At 38.6% G+C, this 17,381-nt stretch overlaps 1 protein-coding gene across 3 annotated transcripts in view; it reads right to left on the reverse strand.

Annotated features, from left to right (window-relative positions):
* The window catches only part of Ghr (growth hormone receptor), a 246,760-nt gene extending 229,385 nt beyond the window's left edge, over positions 1–17,375 (reverse strand). For 2 of the 3 annotated variants that reach the window (XM_048814022.1, XM_048814019.1), the window contains exon 1: positions 17,286–17,375. The gene's annotated coding sequence lies outside the window, so the exon portion shown is untranslated. Of the gene's footprint in view, positions 1–1,052; positions 1,272–17,285 lie in introns of those variants that run through there. The other variant, XM_048814021.1, reaches the window with a different exon arrangement.
* Between the last annotated feature and the right edge of the window lie 6 nt (positions 17,376–17,381).

The raw sequence follows: 17,381 nt of genomic DNA on the forward strand, positions 1-17,381 counted from the left end.
AATGTAAAAAAAATATTTCTGAAAATTTAGGGTCCAAGCTGCAGGGGTGAATCAATATTGATAGGAAGGATTGGGAGGATTTGAGGGTTTGATCTGTGTTCTCCAACTCAGGGTAAGGAAAATCGACATTTCTATTTTCTAGTCATTCTACATACTAAACCAGAACTCCATACCCACTTCATGAATGAGTTCATTAACTCACACTGTAAATACATAAAAAAAAATATCATATATTTAAAAAGGCAACTTTCAAAGATAGTTTGTAAGAAATTAAGATGATCCAAACTCAGCACCTATAAAAGTACCCAAACCAATCCTCATGGAACCTCCTTCTGTTTTCCTGAGGCCATCTTTGGATGAATTTACAGTACTATATTCTTAAGTCTTGTACAAATTCTTGGGCTCAAATTCTAAAGATATTGATCAAAGTCCAAGTCATTTATTAAACTGCAAGTAGCCATAAAACAGAGTTAGTGAAATTTGTTGGGCAGAGAAAAGCAAGACATGCCTTGACCTATGAGCTTTTAGGACCCCTTTGAAAAGCTGAGTAAAACCACCAGGAAAGAGGTTAAAATTCAACTTTGCTTTATATTCATCTTTAAATCATGGAAAGTGTAAGCATGTTCCCTACAATTTAAGATTAAGAGGGATAACTCACCAAATAGAATACTTCTCGGGAATTACCATGAGTATTTTTTAAAAATTCAAAATTCTATCTTTGGCAATATTATTATTAATATCTTTCCTTTTGAAACCATAGATTTTTAAAGCAGTTGTCCTTTGACTTACAAAATCACAAATTCTAGAGAAGTCTTTATAACTTATGTTTATTGGGCATTAATGTTTTAACTTAAATGGGCAAGGCTTTTTTCTGAAAAGTTCTTTCTTGCTGTGTTAATATTTTAAAATTTAAGATTTATTGAAATCAAGATCTTTTTTAAAAAGTGACTAAGGCACTATCAATCTATCATTACTTTTCTATTTCTCCATAAGAAACTAACCCCACACTTATTTATTATTTTATTATCTTAAAATAATATTTATGATCTTACCACAAGATAATAAGCTGAGGCTCAGCTGTGTGGTTCTGTCTTGTGGACTCTCATGAGGTCACCGTCAAGCTGTCAGTGGGGGCTGAAGCCCCCACCTCCAAGCTTACCCTCAGGGTAGCTGCTGGCAAAAAGCTTCAGTTTCACCCAGGGTACTGGACTGCAGGCTTCAGCTCTTCATTTGATACAGGCTCTTGAAAATCCCTCACTTCCTTTCATGTGACTTTCTCCATAGGGAAACCTAAAACACAGAATCTGTTTTTGGCGAGAGAGACTGGTCCAATAGGTGTAGGAGACAGAGCAACAAGGACAGGAGCCACAGTGCCTTGGAAGTCTCCATTGTCACCCATCGTCACTTCCACTTTGTTCATTAGAAATGAGTCACAAAGATCAGCTCTCACCCACAGGGAGGGAAATTAAACTCCATTTCTTAAAAGAAACAATATTAAAGAACCATCACATAGGCAATGGTAAGAAGCATGAGTTAGATGCATTTGGAATTAGGAGGATCTGGGTTGAGTCTTGACTGTGCTACACACCAGGCCTTTTAACAAATTATTCAACCTCCCCATATCGTAGTTCCACCAAATGTATCATCATATGGATTGTAGGATTTTGTATGGGATTAAATACATAATATAAGGGGCTGGGGTTGTAGCTCAGGGGTAGAGTACTTGCCTAGTAAGTGTGAAGCACTGGGTTCAATCCTCAGCACCACATAAAAACAAATAAATAAAATAAAGGTATTGTGTCCATCTACTCAAAAAATTTTTTAAATATAATATTAAAAAGGACCTGGTATAGCTCTGACCATATATAGCAAGCACTTCTCTAGTGTTGCCTTGCAGCAGTAATTGGTCAAGTAAATAATTTGAATGCTGGCTAAGTAGAGAATGCATAGTGCTTTGCCCTGTAAGTGCTTACGCTCTAGCAGTTAGAAAAGTAAGTCTGAAATTTAGATGTAGAAAGGTTGATGTGATTTTTCTTCTAGAAATCAGAGGAATTCTTAAAAGAAAATCCCTAAAAGAAAAGCAGGCTGTGCAATACAAGGAAATATACAGAGGTTTAAATAGTTTTGTTAGCATTTTTTTTTCCTTAAGAAAGAGAGGCAGTCTCTTCAACTTAAAATTTTTCTGAAGCACTGTATGTAAAAATGAAAGTGCAGGGGTTGCCAGAGCTTCAGCCCTGTAGGACAACCAGCCTGCTTCTGTTTTCTGGTCACTCTGAGAAGGCTTTGTGGAATAGTTTGAAATCTGCATTCAGCTTATGCCTATAATTGCATAAAGGATGAAAGGTTATGGTTTAAAACTCTGCCAACTTAATGTAGATATAGAAATAAAGAATTTCCTATATCTGTTCTGAAAAATAAATATTTTTTTTCTCCTTTAAGAGTGTGCAATGTTTAAATGTTAGAATCTGAAAGGATTACGTTGGGTCAGTTCCTACTTTTTCCTTCTAAGAAAGAAAAAGCCCATTTTTTGCATGATTGTTCCATCATATCTTAGAAATTAGATCTCATTCTGAGACAATAGCGTGTGTTTTACATAGATTTTATGTTATTAGATACTAACTCTAGGCTTCCAAAAACTTATAATCAAAGGAAAAATAAACAAACAAACAAAAAAAAACCCATAAGGCCCATTCTTTCCTGAATTTAGAATTAGAGGTTAGAGGAATTTTAGCATCGGTTAGCCTAGATACCCATGTTGTTTATCTTCACAGAGTCAAAACTCAAATAATTAACAAGAATTCCTACTTCTGAACTTCATGCCCAGAGTTCTAAGGCAACCAATGGCAATTTTCAAGTTGTACCACTACACATATAGAGATCAGTCAAAGAGTTCATTTATTATTCCATATCCCTCATGTAACACTGTTTTAAAAAGTACACTATGGACAGACTGAGAAATGGATGTTAACTATTCACACTCAGACACATTATAGAATGATAAAATACTTTGAATTATTATATAACATCAATGCCCTGCCTTTTAGAGATACTTGCTTTGGTGTCTATTGTTGGCCCTGTATCAAAATATTACTGATTAATTGAGTATGGGTGACTTTCCGAAGAGCTCCGTGGGCAATTTATGTGAACATCTGCATGTTAAAAAGATAACAGATTTTACAAATCTATTAATCCAAAATGTCAAGGCTGACACTTAATCCAGTTTACTGCTACAGCTTGATAATACAGAATATTTTAAACTTTTATACCTAAAACAATGTCATCAAGCATAGGGGTCAGGCAAGGGGGGAAGAGTATTGTAACTAAGCATAGGCTCTGGCATCAGAGAAATATTTTTACTCTCAATTTTGCTACTATCTGTGAGTCCTGGGCAAGAATTTGACTGAACTGAGTCTCATTCTCCCAGTTAAGTTATTTGAGGCAGTGTGCCTCACTGTTCGCAGGAATGAAGTGTGATAACACTTAAGGACACTAGGCACATGGTAGAGACTCAGTTTGTGATATAAGGGATCCTAATTCAATTTTGATATTCAGAGTACATGTTCAAAATCAAAATTTCTTCCAAGTTATCACACTGTTATAAGTATCTCTTAGCTTACTGATGTAGGCACAACTGAGCATAGACCTACTGAATAAAGGTTTATTCTTTTTGTGATTGATTTGAGATATTTGATTAATTTTGAGAACATGCTTTGTGTTCAACATGAGGTTGGATTCAACCTCACTGTGCTTACCCTTATAAAATTTACTATGTAGTTGCAAAGACCAGCTAGTTTAACAGAGGAGAAACAAAAGACACACATGCACAGTATTTAAAATTCATTAAATCAAATGCAGCATGGTATTCTGAATTGAATCTTGGAATAGAAGAAAAAGGACATTTTGTGGAAGTACCTTGGAAATATAGATAAAGTTTGGAGTTTAGTTAATAGCATTGTATTAAAGTTAGTTTTGAGAAATATATCATTATTATGGATGTTAATATTAGAGGAAAGTAGGAGAGAGTTATACAGGAACTCTATATAGTCTTTGCAACTTTTTTTATGAATCTAAAATTAGCCCCCAATTAAAAGCATATTGTAAAAAATTATACTGTACTATTCAATGCAAGTTACTCGTCCTTTTCCAATCATATTCTAAGCTCTGCCACTTCATGCTGCCTAATTTTGAATTGCCTGACAGTTAAGTTGTCTCTAGCACCCGGAGACTATTTTGCCCTGCCCAAAACTGGGGCCCAGGAACTAATGATTGATGGGAGTTGATAGGTAAACATTCAAACTCTTTCAACCTTGGACATTTTTTACTCAGGCTCCAAAAATCTCTCTAGAAGGATTAAACTTCAGTTGCTAATGGTGGTAACTTTCTTCTCGATGTGCCCATTAATGGCTCCTTTTCCTTCCTTCTTTCAATATCCCAAATGAAGTCCTCTTACTTGTCTCATAGTCTGCTTCTAGGAGAAACTGGGCATAGCTCCCATAACCATTTCTGCATATTTGTAGTAAAGTTTCTATTGAATATAACAATTCAAGGTCATTTATAAGGAGATTTTTTACAGATGTCCATGATTATCTTTGGTCCCTGAAAAGAACTCTTCACTCCAAACCAGGAAAAAACTTCATCAAACTGACAAATACGTTAGGGATTGACATATGAGTGCTACACACTTTTGGATATGTGGAAAGGAAATAAATGTTTGGAAGAATGCTAAAAAAAAATCCCTATTAATGATAAAATTGCATTCATTTGTTCATTCAACCAAAATTTACTAGGCATTTTCTATGGGATACAGAGTGAAGAAGACACAAAAGGTCACATTTTTGTCATAGAAATGGGAAAAAATAAATTAATAAACAAGATAATATTAGATAGTGATATATCTGTCAAGAAAATAAAACAGGGTCATATGAGAGCATGACTTAACGGAGAGAAGGTTATCTGGTTAGGGGTCAGAGAAGCCCTTTCTGAGAAGGTGATACTTGATCTGGGCTTGAATGACAAGAGAGAGCCAGTCTTATAAAGATCTACACACACTGATGCTACTTTGTTGAAATCTTCTCTCCATTATAACTTGCCTGCTTTTGTAAACAAATAGAAAGCTAGGCCTGAAAAATAAATTGTTTTCTCATAACGTATAATCTCTATACCCATAATGTATAAGCCATGTGGTTATTTAAAAATAGGTGGCTTCTTCACCAGAGATGCACACCAAAGTATTTTTACATGCACAGGACAATAGAGGATGACTTGGGATCTGCTTTAAAATACTCAGGGGCAAAGTGAAAAGGTGAAACAAGATTGGTAAAACACTGATCATCGTTAAAGCACAGTAATAAGTACCCAGGGACTCAAAATTCTATCATCTTTACTTTGTGTCTAAGATTTCCCATAATCAAAAGAACACATTTAGAATATTTAAGGACTTCCCCAATGCTGTAGGAATTTCACCTCACCAAATTTTCATCAGTAAATTAGCAGTTAAAGCAAGAATGGTAGCCAATGGAATCATGAAGTACACGTAAGGCACTACTTAAGACTGAGATGTGCAAAAGAGATCACTGGATAGCCTTTCAATAAAATGCTGAAGCTTCCCAGGATTAGCCAATCCTGAAGCAGTGAGTCTTTGTCCTTGAAGAGGCTATTTTGCAGTTCTGAGGACTTAGAATTTAACTTGTAGAAATGATCCTGAGAATAATTTTTGTCCATACAAATACAAATACGTTATATTTAGTGGATCTGGTGGATTTGTTTCGCAAATTCTTTTTAATATTCTATATATTGGTGGTGCATTTTTCTCCTTTGAAATGACTGTATCATCTTTACAAGTTATCTCATTAACTAATATCTGTATTATTTAAAATCTGTTCATTTTATATCTGTAGGAGCATCATGAATTTACTTTTTAGAGACTTGCCCTTAAAGAAACAATTTTTTTATATTTATTTTTTAGGTGTAGATGAACACAACAAAATGCCTTTATTTTTCATAATCCCAGCCCCATTAAAGAAACAATTTTAAGGTGTTCCTATGAAGTCAAATCATGTGCCTATGTGTCCATGTCTGCATACTTCTTCAAAGTCAAGGATTAAAACACATTAAGCACTTTGTGTGCTATAGGCTATTCTTTACCCAGAAATGGCTTTGACCATAACCCCACCACTCCACTGGCCAACTTTCCATTATTCCTTAATTTGCCAAAAGTAACAACTCACCTATACGATCTCCCATCATTGGCAGGCAGAAATCTCTCTGAGAAACTTCTACATCAAGAATAAAATTTAATGTTGATTTTTAAAATCCAAATTTCATAAACCACTAATAACCACATGGATATGTTATCCTGCATTTTTGCTGTATAGCGATAGTATAGGTGCAAAGACATAAAAATCACAAGAAACTAATCGCTAGCCAATACTCTGTCAAAGGAGAGAAATTTCAGCAGTACTCATTAAATTCCTAGTTTGGCTGACTGGCAAAGGAGGAGGAAAAAAAACCGTGATTGAAGCAGGCGTTTTATTGCAGAAGTTTTAAGTCTTCACACTCAGAGCCTCTCAAAGGGGTGCTGTAGACAATATTCTCTCTGTATTTTCGGATATGTGCCAGGCACTGTTTCAAATCATTTAAACTACAATATCCTTGTGAAGTGCGAATCACCATCTCCCACTTTTCAGACAAGGTTGAGAGAGATTCATTCACTTGCTTAGAGTCATAACGGTAGTAAAGAACAACAGGCAGAGCTGGATTCAAATCCACTTGGACAAGGCAGATTTGTGTGATTCTGAATCCAACTCCATGTCCTTTCCAGAATGTCAACCTACTATTAGGCTTTCACAGTGGTTGACACTTCAAAAGGCAACTGTAATTTTTTAGCAAATCTGTGTGTTCTCAGTAGAAAGAAATTCTAGTTTGTATCAGGTGTATCAATCATAATCCACCCGCTTGGACAGTTAACGTAACTGTCACTCTCCCATATGAATGACAGAGATAAACAACATGCTTGCTATGGTTTGTCCCCCAAGAGTTTATGTTTGAAATTTAAACCCCATTGTGAAGTATTAAAGGGTGGAAACTTGATCGGACTGTAGGGTTTAGAGATGGGGCCTGTAGGAGGTGATTAGGATTGGATAAATTCATCAAGGTGAAACCCCCAGGACTGAATACTTGTGGCTTTAGAAGAAAAGGGAGAAAGACCAGAAGGGTCACACTTGCTCCCTATCTCTTGCCATGTGATACCCTGCACTGAATTACAATCTGACAGCAAGATGGCAATCACCAGATGTGGCTGTAGCCCGCAGATCAGAACTATTAGCTACCACTAGAGCTTTATAATTTACCCAGTCGGTGGTTGTATGTTATTAACAAGAGAAAATGAACTAAGAAAATGCTATTCATGGTTATATTCCATATTGTACTGGTTTGGGTGAGGTGTCCCCCAAAAGCTCAGGTGTGAGACAATATAAGAATGTTCAGAGGTTAAATTAGATTATAGGAGCTTTAACCTAATCAGTGAATTAATCCACTGCTATTAATTGGATGGTAACTATAGGCAGATAGCGTGTGACTGAGGAGGTGGGTCACTGGGGGCGTGCCTTTGGGAGGTCCCCCATTCCCGATGCCATGTCCTGAACGGCTTTCCTCTGTCATGCCTTTATACCATGATGTTCTGCGTCACTTTGAGCCTAGAGCTAGAAGTCAGCTAAATTTCTGAAATCATGAGCCAAAGTAAACTTTTCCTCCTCTGTGTTGTTCTTGTCAGGCCCTTCGGTCACAGTGACGCAAAGCTGACTAAAACCCACATTCACAGAAGCTAATGTGATGTAGCAGGAAAAAGCCCTTGAAAGAAAGCTGAAAGTGAGTTATGAATCTGTCACTGTCACTTCTAGAAGGAGGTCCTGTCATTTCTCAGGCATCCCTATTTCCTTGCCTGTCAATAAAGGGAGAATGTTGCATTCAAAAGTAATAGCAGGGGTCTACTGGCATTGGGTAGGCGTCACTCTTCTTTGTATAGGACTGCTCCTGGCATTCCAGAAACTTAGCATCCCTGACTCTGGGTGCTAAACGCCTAAACACTCCAGTTCTTGTAACAACGATATTTCCAAATGCTCCTATGCACTACCTACTAGAGCAGCAGAACCTTGGATAAAAACACTGCTGGGTGATTTCAATTCCTAAGAAGTCTTATGGCCCTGCTAGGCCAGCTAGGTAGGGGAGGACAGAAGGAATCTCAGGCTTTCTCTCGCATTATAAGGCCCATTAAAATCATATTCTTAAAAGGAAGTCATATATTAACAGGCTTTTAATAGGCCTCTTAGAATACTGCTAAAGAAGTTTAATATTGAATTTACATAATGTTCAGAAAATAGAAGGATACAGAAACTCTGTAGCAGCGACTACTCTCCAACAAGCACTAGGCTCTATGTGGCTGCCCCAGTAGCTAAGCCAAGAAATGGGAAGAGTTTCCAATGGATGACAAATCCACAGTGTGGTAAACTCTTCCTGCCCACCTGTTACCAATAACCCCAGAGCTCTGGGTATAATTCCTGACCCTCAGTTCCCAACCAGCTTGCACAAAACATCTTCAATCTTTTTTAAAATAAAAATAAAAAAAATTGAAGGTCTAGCTCAGGAGCCACTTTGCTGATTGAAGCCTTACCCCAAATCCTTCAGTCCAAAAGATACCTCTTCTCTCTAACAAAATGTAGCATTTGTAGCTCCATATGAGAATTTTTATTGAATCACACAGTCATCAACTGTTCCAAAATCAAACCACATATATTAATAAAATTGTCTTCCCAGCTAGAATGTTGGGTCTCAAAGTCAAGGGTCATGTCTTATACTACATTTATATTCCCTAGGGCCTAGCACATTCCTGGGAACACAATAATGGCTTAATAAATACATATTCTGCCTTTGATATTTCAGAGTGATACCAAAAATACCACTGGCTTGACCAAACTTACATCCTGTGCACTATTTTTTTTTTTTTTTTAGTATTTATTCAGGATCTTTTCCCAAGTGCTTTTCAAAGTACTTTTCAGATAATATAATTAATTTCACAGATCCTATATATAGTGAAAGAAATAAATATAAAACACTAAACTTTATACAACAAAAGCAAAGAGAATTAAAACTTCATGTTTCATGAGGGGTATAGCAAAGCCTGGCAAAGTAGATACATCTTCCAATTCCTGCTGAATTTTAGGTAAAAATCCAAAACATGTCTCCTTATTGCTTTAAATATTAAAAAAAATTGCTAGATGTTTCCAAAGCTGTGAGCAAGATTGACCTTGGGAAGCTGGTCATCAAATCCTGGTGCCACCGTTCGTTTAAGGAAATTGTTATGGTTTAGATATGAAGTGTTCCCCCAAAACTCTTGTGTCAGACCATGTCAGCACATTCAAAGGCAAAATGATTGAGATAAGAGAGGTGTAATCTAATTAGTGGCTTAATCCACTTATGTGGATTAACTGGGTGGTAACTGTAGCCAGGTAGAGTGAAGCTGGAGAAGGTAGATCAGTGGGGGTGTGCTCTAGGGGTTTATATTTTACCTTTGATGAAAGGAACGCCCTCCGCACTACTTGTGGCCAAGACCTGAGCTGCCCTCCTCCACCACCTTTCCACCATGATTATCTGCCTCACCTCACTTTCCCCCTCCTCCATTGTTCTTGTAAGTCTTTTGGTCACAGTGAAGAAAAAAGTTGACTAAAACAGAAATAATGTCAAATTTGTATTATAAACTTAGATCCAATTAATAATCCAAATTATAAAAAAAATTATATGATACACTTAGATCCAATTAATTAGTATAATTAATTACCATCTGATCCTACCTACATCCCTTTTCCCCAGATTCTCCATGCATTTCTTATCAACACTTAATGTGTCACTACCTGCTAAGGCCAGCGATATATTATTTACTGAACATCGATGACAAGCAAAACATCGAATGCTGATGTCCAAAGGGAAATAATATGCCATATTGCTAATATGAACAAAGTCGCTCCCTCCCCTTCATTCTTTCTTTTTTCTTTAATCTTTGACTTGGTACATATAAACATGGTATCTTTCCCTCATTCATCATCATCTTGCTCAGGCATTCTGGTATTTTCTTCAATCCTGAGGGGAGAAAGCCACTGAAGACACTATCTTCAGGGCTAATTTCACAAATTATCTTTCACATACACCCGACTACTCTTCACTTTGCTTAGCCAAATTGAGGGTTTCTGGGATAATCATCACATAGCTTGAAGGTGTCCAGAGAAACAGCTCATAGGGTGAATTAGAATCCTGTGTCACCATGCTGACCATGAACAAAGGCTGCTTTCTGACCAAAGGCAAACAAAACTGGAAGTCTGAGTTTCTCATCAAAGTTCAGATGGGCTGACTGCAGCATGCCTCACACAAATCACTAGTTCGGTTTCAATAAGCACAGGGAAAGAACTACCTATGACTCTTTTGTGATGGTCATGCTCTACATTTTCTTGTTATGACAACTCAAAGGGAAAAAGGGATGGATATAATTATTAATATAATAAATACATTTTTAAGCAATAAAAGAAAAACGATTTTCTTTGGACAAATGACTTTATCATATGTCTACTGTATACTAAGAGAACAAAAAGGATGCCTCTTTATTTATTTTTTTTTTTGGGGGGGCGGCGGGGAAGGGACTGGGGATTGAATTCAGGATGTGACCACTGAGCCATATCCCCAACCCAATTTTGTATTTTCTTTAGAGTTAGGGTCTTACTGAGTTGCTTAGTGCCTCACTTTTGCTGAGGCTGGCCTCCACCTTCTGATCCTCCTGCTTGAGCCTCCAGAGCCACTGGGATCACAGGGATGTGCCACTATGCCCAGCAGGATACCTCTTTTCAGAAAATATAAATTATAGGCGACTTTAAATGTTTGTGTATAAACTAGTGATGAAACAATCAAGGAATTATAGCAAGTCTAGCACAGCGGGTTGTCCACCATAGGAAGGTATATAAAAGTATCTATTTGAAGTATAACTCATTGGGAAAATGATATTAGTGTGAGGAAAACTAGCCAAAATTCTAGTCTATACCAAAGAAGCAAGCCCTAATCAAAGTGATAAACACGTCTAAAAGTTTTAAGGTCTCTGTAGGAGAAATTATCAACTGATTTTAGAATGAAGTAAGTTTAGATAATAATTAAAATCACACAGCCCAGCAAGGTCTGACAAAATCACTGCCTTTTGGAACCATTACTAAGTAAAATCAGTGCCTGACCAAGGTTCATAATAAAAGCTAGAGAGAGCAATAAGAAAAGAAAGTGAGGCTAAAACAACAATGACTCTCTGTCACCTGTCACCCTTCTTTCAAGAATCTGGCCCCCAGCACAGAATTTTCTTTAGCTTAAGAAAATTTTACCTTTAGCTTAAGCAAAAGCAACAACAATGAAAACTGCTTCTGAAAGACTTCCTGCATCAGCTCATGATGAACTGTGTTGGTTTTGAAAGGCATCTGGAAGCACATGTGGTAACATTTTTTTGTTTTACTTAATTGATTAAAAAAATTAATGATCAGGGAATAAAAGAAGCAAACACTATTTCTCAATTCTTATGTTTAATATGGCTGTATATTGTCAAGTAAGTGATATAAGTTACAGCTTAACCATCTAAGACGTTCCACCTTTTCTGAATGTGGCATTCAGCAAAGCATGGGAAAATGTAGAAATAAATAAAATTTACTTTCTTTGTTCTTAAGAACTCTACAGCCTGGAAGAGAGATATATAATAAAGCAGATCACAAAACTAAAAATGAATGAAATAAGTATTCTCAGAGAGACTCAAGCAAAGTATCAAAGGAATTAACAAAGAGAGAGAGAGAGAGAGAGAGAGATTTGATAATGAAATGGATTCAAACCATACCCCTGAAAAGCATCCTAAGGGGTAGTCTTATTTATCCCCGCTTTGTTTATTTTAACATGTTGGTAAATAATAAAAAATTAACATGTAAGAAATATGAATTCCAGGATGGTTAAAGAGTTTGCAAAAGTTACGAAGTCCATTAGAGGCAGAACTCAGAGAGGTCCTAGATTTCCTGACACATACTTTACTATAATTTCATACAACACCTAACTAACTTAGATGTTTCCTATATCAAAGGAGGACTTTAGTTTGAAAAACTGCGCACCCTAGAACTTATCAATGGATCTGCTGTAAGTTGAGAGAAGGCGCAATGAAGGCAAGAATAGTAAATTAATTCTGAACTTTAAAAAAAACTTCATTTTTTATTGTTTCCTCTTTCTTAATATGAGAATAGAATAAAGCATAGAAACAAATACATACGAAACCACAGAGCAAGGAGATGACATGAGACGACAAACACACATATACAGGCAATTTCATCTAAGAGCATAAGTGTCATGGTCTTCTTGTCCTGACTGAAGATCTGTCCACAAAAATATAAGCTTCTGATAGTCCCAGGTGTCAGTTTATATGATGGATTGTTTCTGTCTCCCCTAAGAAAAGCAGCTATTTCTTTCCCATTCAGAGTTGCTGAAAAGTAACACAGTCGTCATCATCCACTGTAAACACTTCTTTCAGGAGGGCACTCTTGTGGCAGAATCTCAGCAGGTAGCAGGAGGAACTCATAATTTAGTTAGGAAGCCCCAGACAGCACATAAAAGAAAAATCAATCATGCCAGGTAGGTGTCTAATGCACAGAGCTGGCCATAGATGCTACAAAGCTTTTATGGAAATACCTCAGCCAGGAAGGTAGGCATTATCATTTTCACAGAAAAGGAAGCCCCAGAGGAGCTAATTTGCATATAGGTGGTAAAGCTCAAGTCAATGGGCCCCCAAATGCTTGTTTTTGAGCCATACCCTCTCTATGCATAAACCAGCTTTGCTGCCCTTCTCCAAAAGTGGCTTGGGTTTGAGAAGCCAGGAGTAACAGACTATTTGTTCAATTCTTTTTTCAATACAAAACAGGACACAAGGTCCTCAGTTCACACTGAGGCTGTGATATATATGCTTATGAGGGTTCCAGCTTCCCTATGATATCAGCAAGCCATTTACTGCCTGAGATAAAGTAGGTTGTTGATTTAGTCATGTCCTATATGTATACTTCAAATCCCAGTTGCCCAAGGAAGCATTTCTCTCTGATGTACTTTCACCTCATTTGGGGCCAGATGGCACCGGGACTTGGGCAGAGCAAACCTGCAATAAATGCCTGATTGCTAGTACTGACTCATGCACATGGAAGCAGACACAACAAGGCCTATGAAAAGAATACATCATAGTCACTAACTGTAAGACGCAGCTTTAACTTACTTATTTTCAGAACATTCTACATTCCATGATTTTGGTTGATATTCCTTAATAAGGATAAATTAAGGAGCTATTAACATGGCATATAGAATTTTATTTACCTGTCCATTAAGACTTTTCATGGGTTTATAATAAGTTCAGGCATGAAAAAGTGCTGTGAAGCTATTAAAAAGCTTCGACTATGGATGAGTAACAATATGAAAAAAACAAGTTGTTACCTCATTTACAGGCTTGATTAGTCAATGAAGTAATGAGATGGCAAAACACACACACACACACACACACACACACCTAATGAATATCAAGGTATCTTAATAGATATAGAATGTCCAAAAGTAAGAATTCCAAATTTATGTTTTAGACAATATATATTAGGAAGGATTCAGAGAATGTAGAACCTAGGGCATAGTGTTCAGGGTAAAGAAAGACAGAAACCCACAGTGTATAAGCAACAACTGCAAGAATAGGAGGGAAAAAAATGGCAATCTAGGAGCAAGGAAAACAATGTTTGTTTTCAGATATAATGCTCAAAGGGAAGAGAGATTAAGTTCATTGTGTAGGCTATGGAGAGAAGTGTTGACTCAGTACACAGCAAAACTTTCTAGAAATAAAGTCTTACTTCCTCACTGACCAGTCCATTCTAAAAGAAGATTCTCAACTGGCAGAGGGACTAGCCCATTTTCTCAGACACTGGAAATGTGTGTGCTGAACAGAGACTTACTTGGGCATGTTATTTACACTATATCTGTTCCAGGCTGAAAAAAAATCACTTTCCAAAAAGTTATTCTATATTATCTTATTTGCACTATTCACTGAGGGGATTACTCTAATTTTAGGACGCTTCAGTTTTTAAAAATTCAATATTCAAAAGGTGGCTAAGTAATGTGAATACTCAGATTATTTAAATCACTACTATAGCAGTTATAGGGTTTTTTATTTGTTTTGTTTTTGTTTTGTGGTACTGGGGGTTAAACATAAAGCATTACATATGCTAGGCAACTGCTCTACCTTTGGGCAATGCCCCCAGCCTGTGTTTTGGTTTTTGGTTTTGGTACCAGGGTTTGAATCCAAGAGTGCTTAACCACTGAGCCACATCCTCAGCCTCTTTTTATTTTTTATTTTGAGACAGTGTCTCACCTCATTACTCAGGGCCTCACTAAGTTGCTGAGGCTGGCTTTGAACTTTTGATCTTCCCTACATCAGCCTTCTGGTCTGCTGGGATTACAGGCTTGCACTATGCCCTGCCAGCCTGTTCTTTTATTAAACAAAAAAAAGAAAGAAAACTGTTGATTTGTGTGGACACTTGTGAACATACTAAGAAAAATGAGTGCTTTTAATTCATGTATTTTTAAAAAATTGTTATTTAAAAGCAATTCAGGTTTCCCTAATTGTGCAACCTATTAGTGAAATGAACAAAAAGGCTTAATCTTCAGGTTAGCAAATTTAAAAGACATAGCCCATGCCCCCTCCCTTTTTTTTTTTTTTTTTTAAAGCTAAACAGTCTGCTGTTCCACATTCTTACTCGGTTTTATCTTTACATTAACAGTGCTTACCAGCAGATAGCCACAAAGGCAGGCCAAGTTGGACCAATTTCAAGATTTGTTTCCACACTGGGGTGCTTCATGCTTTTGGCAGAAGCAGGCTGCAACTGTGGCTTCGTTTATTACATTGTGCTGTAAACATTATGTCCTGAGCTAATGAGATACTCAACATGACAATCCCATAGGTTACTAAGCACCATAAACATCTGTTAACACAGGCACCAGAGATAGCATAGAGAAGGCCTGTAGTGTCCATTTTTAAAGTGGTTTATGATGTGGAGTCTGCTGTTTAAAAGCTAATAATCAAAAACACTGTCTTAAACTCTGGCTAGGACAAATATTTGAGAAGCAAAGTTATGCTCACTTTGCGAAAAAAAAAGTGCACTCATGTCGTCACTTAGTCATTGCATTTATAGACTTTCATTTCACACCTTTGCCCATTAAGTGTTGGCTTTCCCTGGTATTCAGAAAACCAAAAATATAATTTCACTGTGATATATTTACTCAAAAAAAAAGAGAGAGAGAAAGAGAGAGAGAGAAAAAAAAGGCTGAATGTTGACTCACCAACTTTCCTTAGACTAATGTGAAGCCAAAAGTTTATAAGAGTGGAAGAAGCAGATGAGAGTCGGGGCAAATTTTTAAGTTACCGACATGTTTTCCAAGGATCCCAAGGCTAAAAAACATCCTTCTAGTTCCACTCAAAGGTCTACCTAAAGGGAAACTGTAAGCGACTGGAAACCCCTTGACACCTAGTCTGAGAACAACAGGCCTTGCTTTTCTCAAAAGGAAAGAAAACTTCCAATCACAGAATAAATTAGATCAAACAATCTTGTCTGTTAAGTCATTTTATTTCATTTCTATTGAACATTTATTTCTAGAAATGCTTCAAGAATTGTCGCATCCAAGGTATAGAGATATTCCAGAAAAAAAGGGACTTGCAGGGTGATTCAGATGGAAACTTGTCTGGAACACCAGTTACTACCACAACATCCGAGGTCTGTGAGAAAGGGTGAATAGCTTCTCAAGCATGGACAGCAACACCGGGCATCAGATTCACAGCTCTACCCGGCTGTCTCTGGTGTATGTACCCACACATGCACATATCCCTTAGAACCCTCAAGGGCCCTCTCTTGTAGTTGTCCTGAAAACTTCAGAAACCCCCACAAGGCAACCTCCAGGGCCTCAGCCCCTCCAAGGCGAGAGGCTTAGTTATTTTAAAGCCCGTGGTACTTAATCCTATGCAAGAACTCCAGTGACTTCCCAACCCGCTGGCCTCCTGTTATCTTTCCCTGTCCCTTCCAAGGTCTCCCGGCGGCACAAACAGACGGGCGGCACCTCTATGGTCTCCGCCTCCCCCCTTGCACACCCTAACTGGCTCAGGAACCAACACGCCTCCCTAGACGCTCGCGCGCGCGCGCTCACAGCGCACACGTACACCCATTCCACATGCACCCCGCGCCAGACCACGAAACCCCGCAGCCAGGTCCCAGCAGGCGTCCTCCCGCTGCCTACACATAAAACCCTCGCCTCGAGATAAGACTTCCCCATGCACCCGCAAATGGATGGCTGTCCCACACTCTTTGCGTGCTGCCAGTTCCCTGTCTCCAGACGCGCGGTTATCCCACTCACCCGCAGCCCTAAAACCTTGGCAGTTCTGTCAAAACTTTAAGGCTGGTTGATTTCACAATGAGGAGTGTGTCCAAGTCTGGGAGAGCTCGGCTTGCCACAATTTCTATCCACCCCAGTTCACGGAGACTGTGGCTGTGATTTTACGGACCCCAGCTCCTCTGTGGCCAGAGCGCAGCTGCAGCCTGCACAAACGCGCAAAAAGCCCCGCACTTGGCGGAGAAGCGTGCAGTGGATATGCTCACAGCCGGACCTCTCCAGGCCCTTGGGTCGCGCTCGCCCAGTGCAGCGGCGGCAGCCTCAACAGTTCCTGCCCGGGCCTGGCGAACTGATGGTGTCAAACATACACTCAGAAAACTTTTTAAGACTTTTACAAGATTGTCTTGAGAGGAAACCCTTCCTCGCACTGCACACACTGGATCGGAGCAGGAGCTACTGTGGGATGGTTCGCTTGCCTCCCCTAACTCCTTGCCGCCCCCATCAACTTCCAATCACACATCCCACCACCAGTAACTTCCAGCCTTACACACACGCGCGTGCGCGAGCGCGTACACACACACACACACACACACACACACACACACACAGCATAGCAGTATAGCAAGGATCGGGTTACAACTACCCATCAGCAGAAAACAACTTTTTGAAAAGGGGAGCACAGCCCTCCCCCAAGTCCACCTGGAGAAAAACATATCCGTGCAAATGCATAAAACTGATCCCCATTTTCATAAAGAACTGGCGTTCAAGGGTCCACTTTCAGGCCCGCTGGCACAAAAAGGGGAAAGACTCCCGGATCCCCCCTCCAGTACCTCCGAGCTTCGCCTCCGGAGACAGAGCGCAGGTTCGCGTCCGCGCTGGGGCCGATGGCGCTGGGGCCGATGGCGCGGGGACCTCCGGCCTGCCTG

Source organism: Marmota marmota, unplaced genomic scaffold, assembly GCF_001458135.2.
Source record: "Marmota marmota marmota unplaced genomic scaffold, marMar, whole genome shotgun sequence".
NCBI classification, from domain to species: Eukaryota; Metazoa; Chordata; class Mammalia; order Rodentia; family Sciuridae; genus Marmota; species Marmota marmota.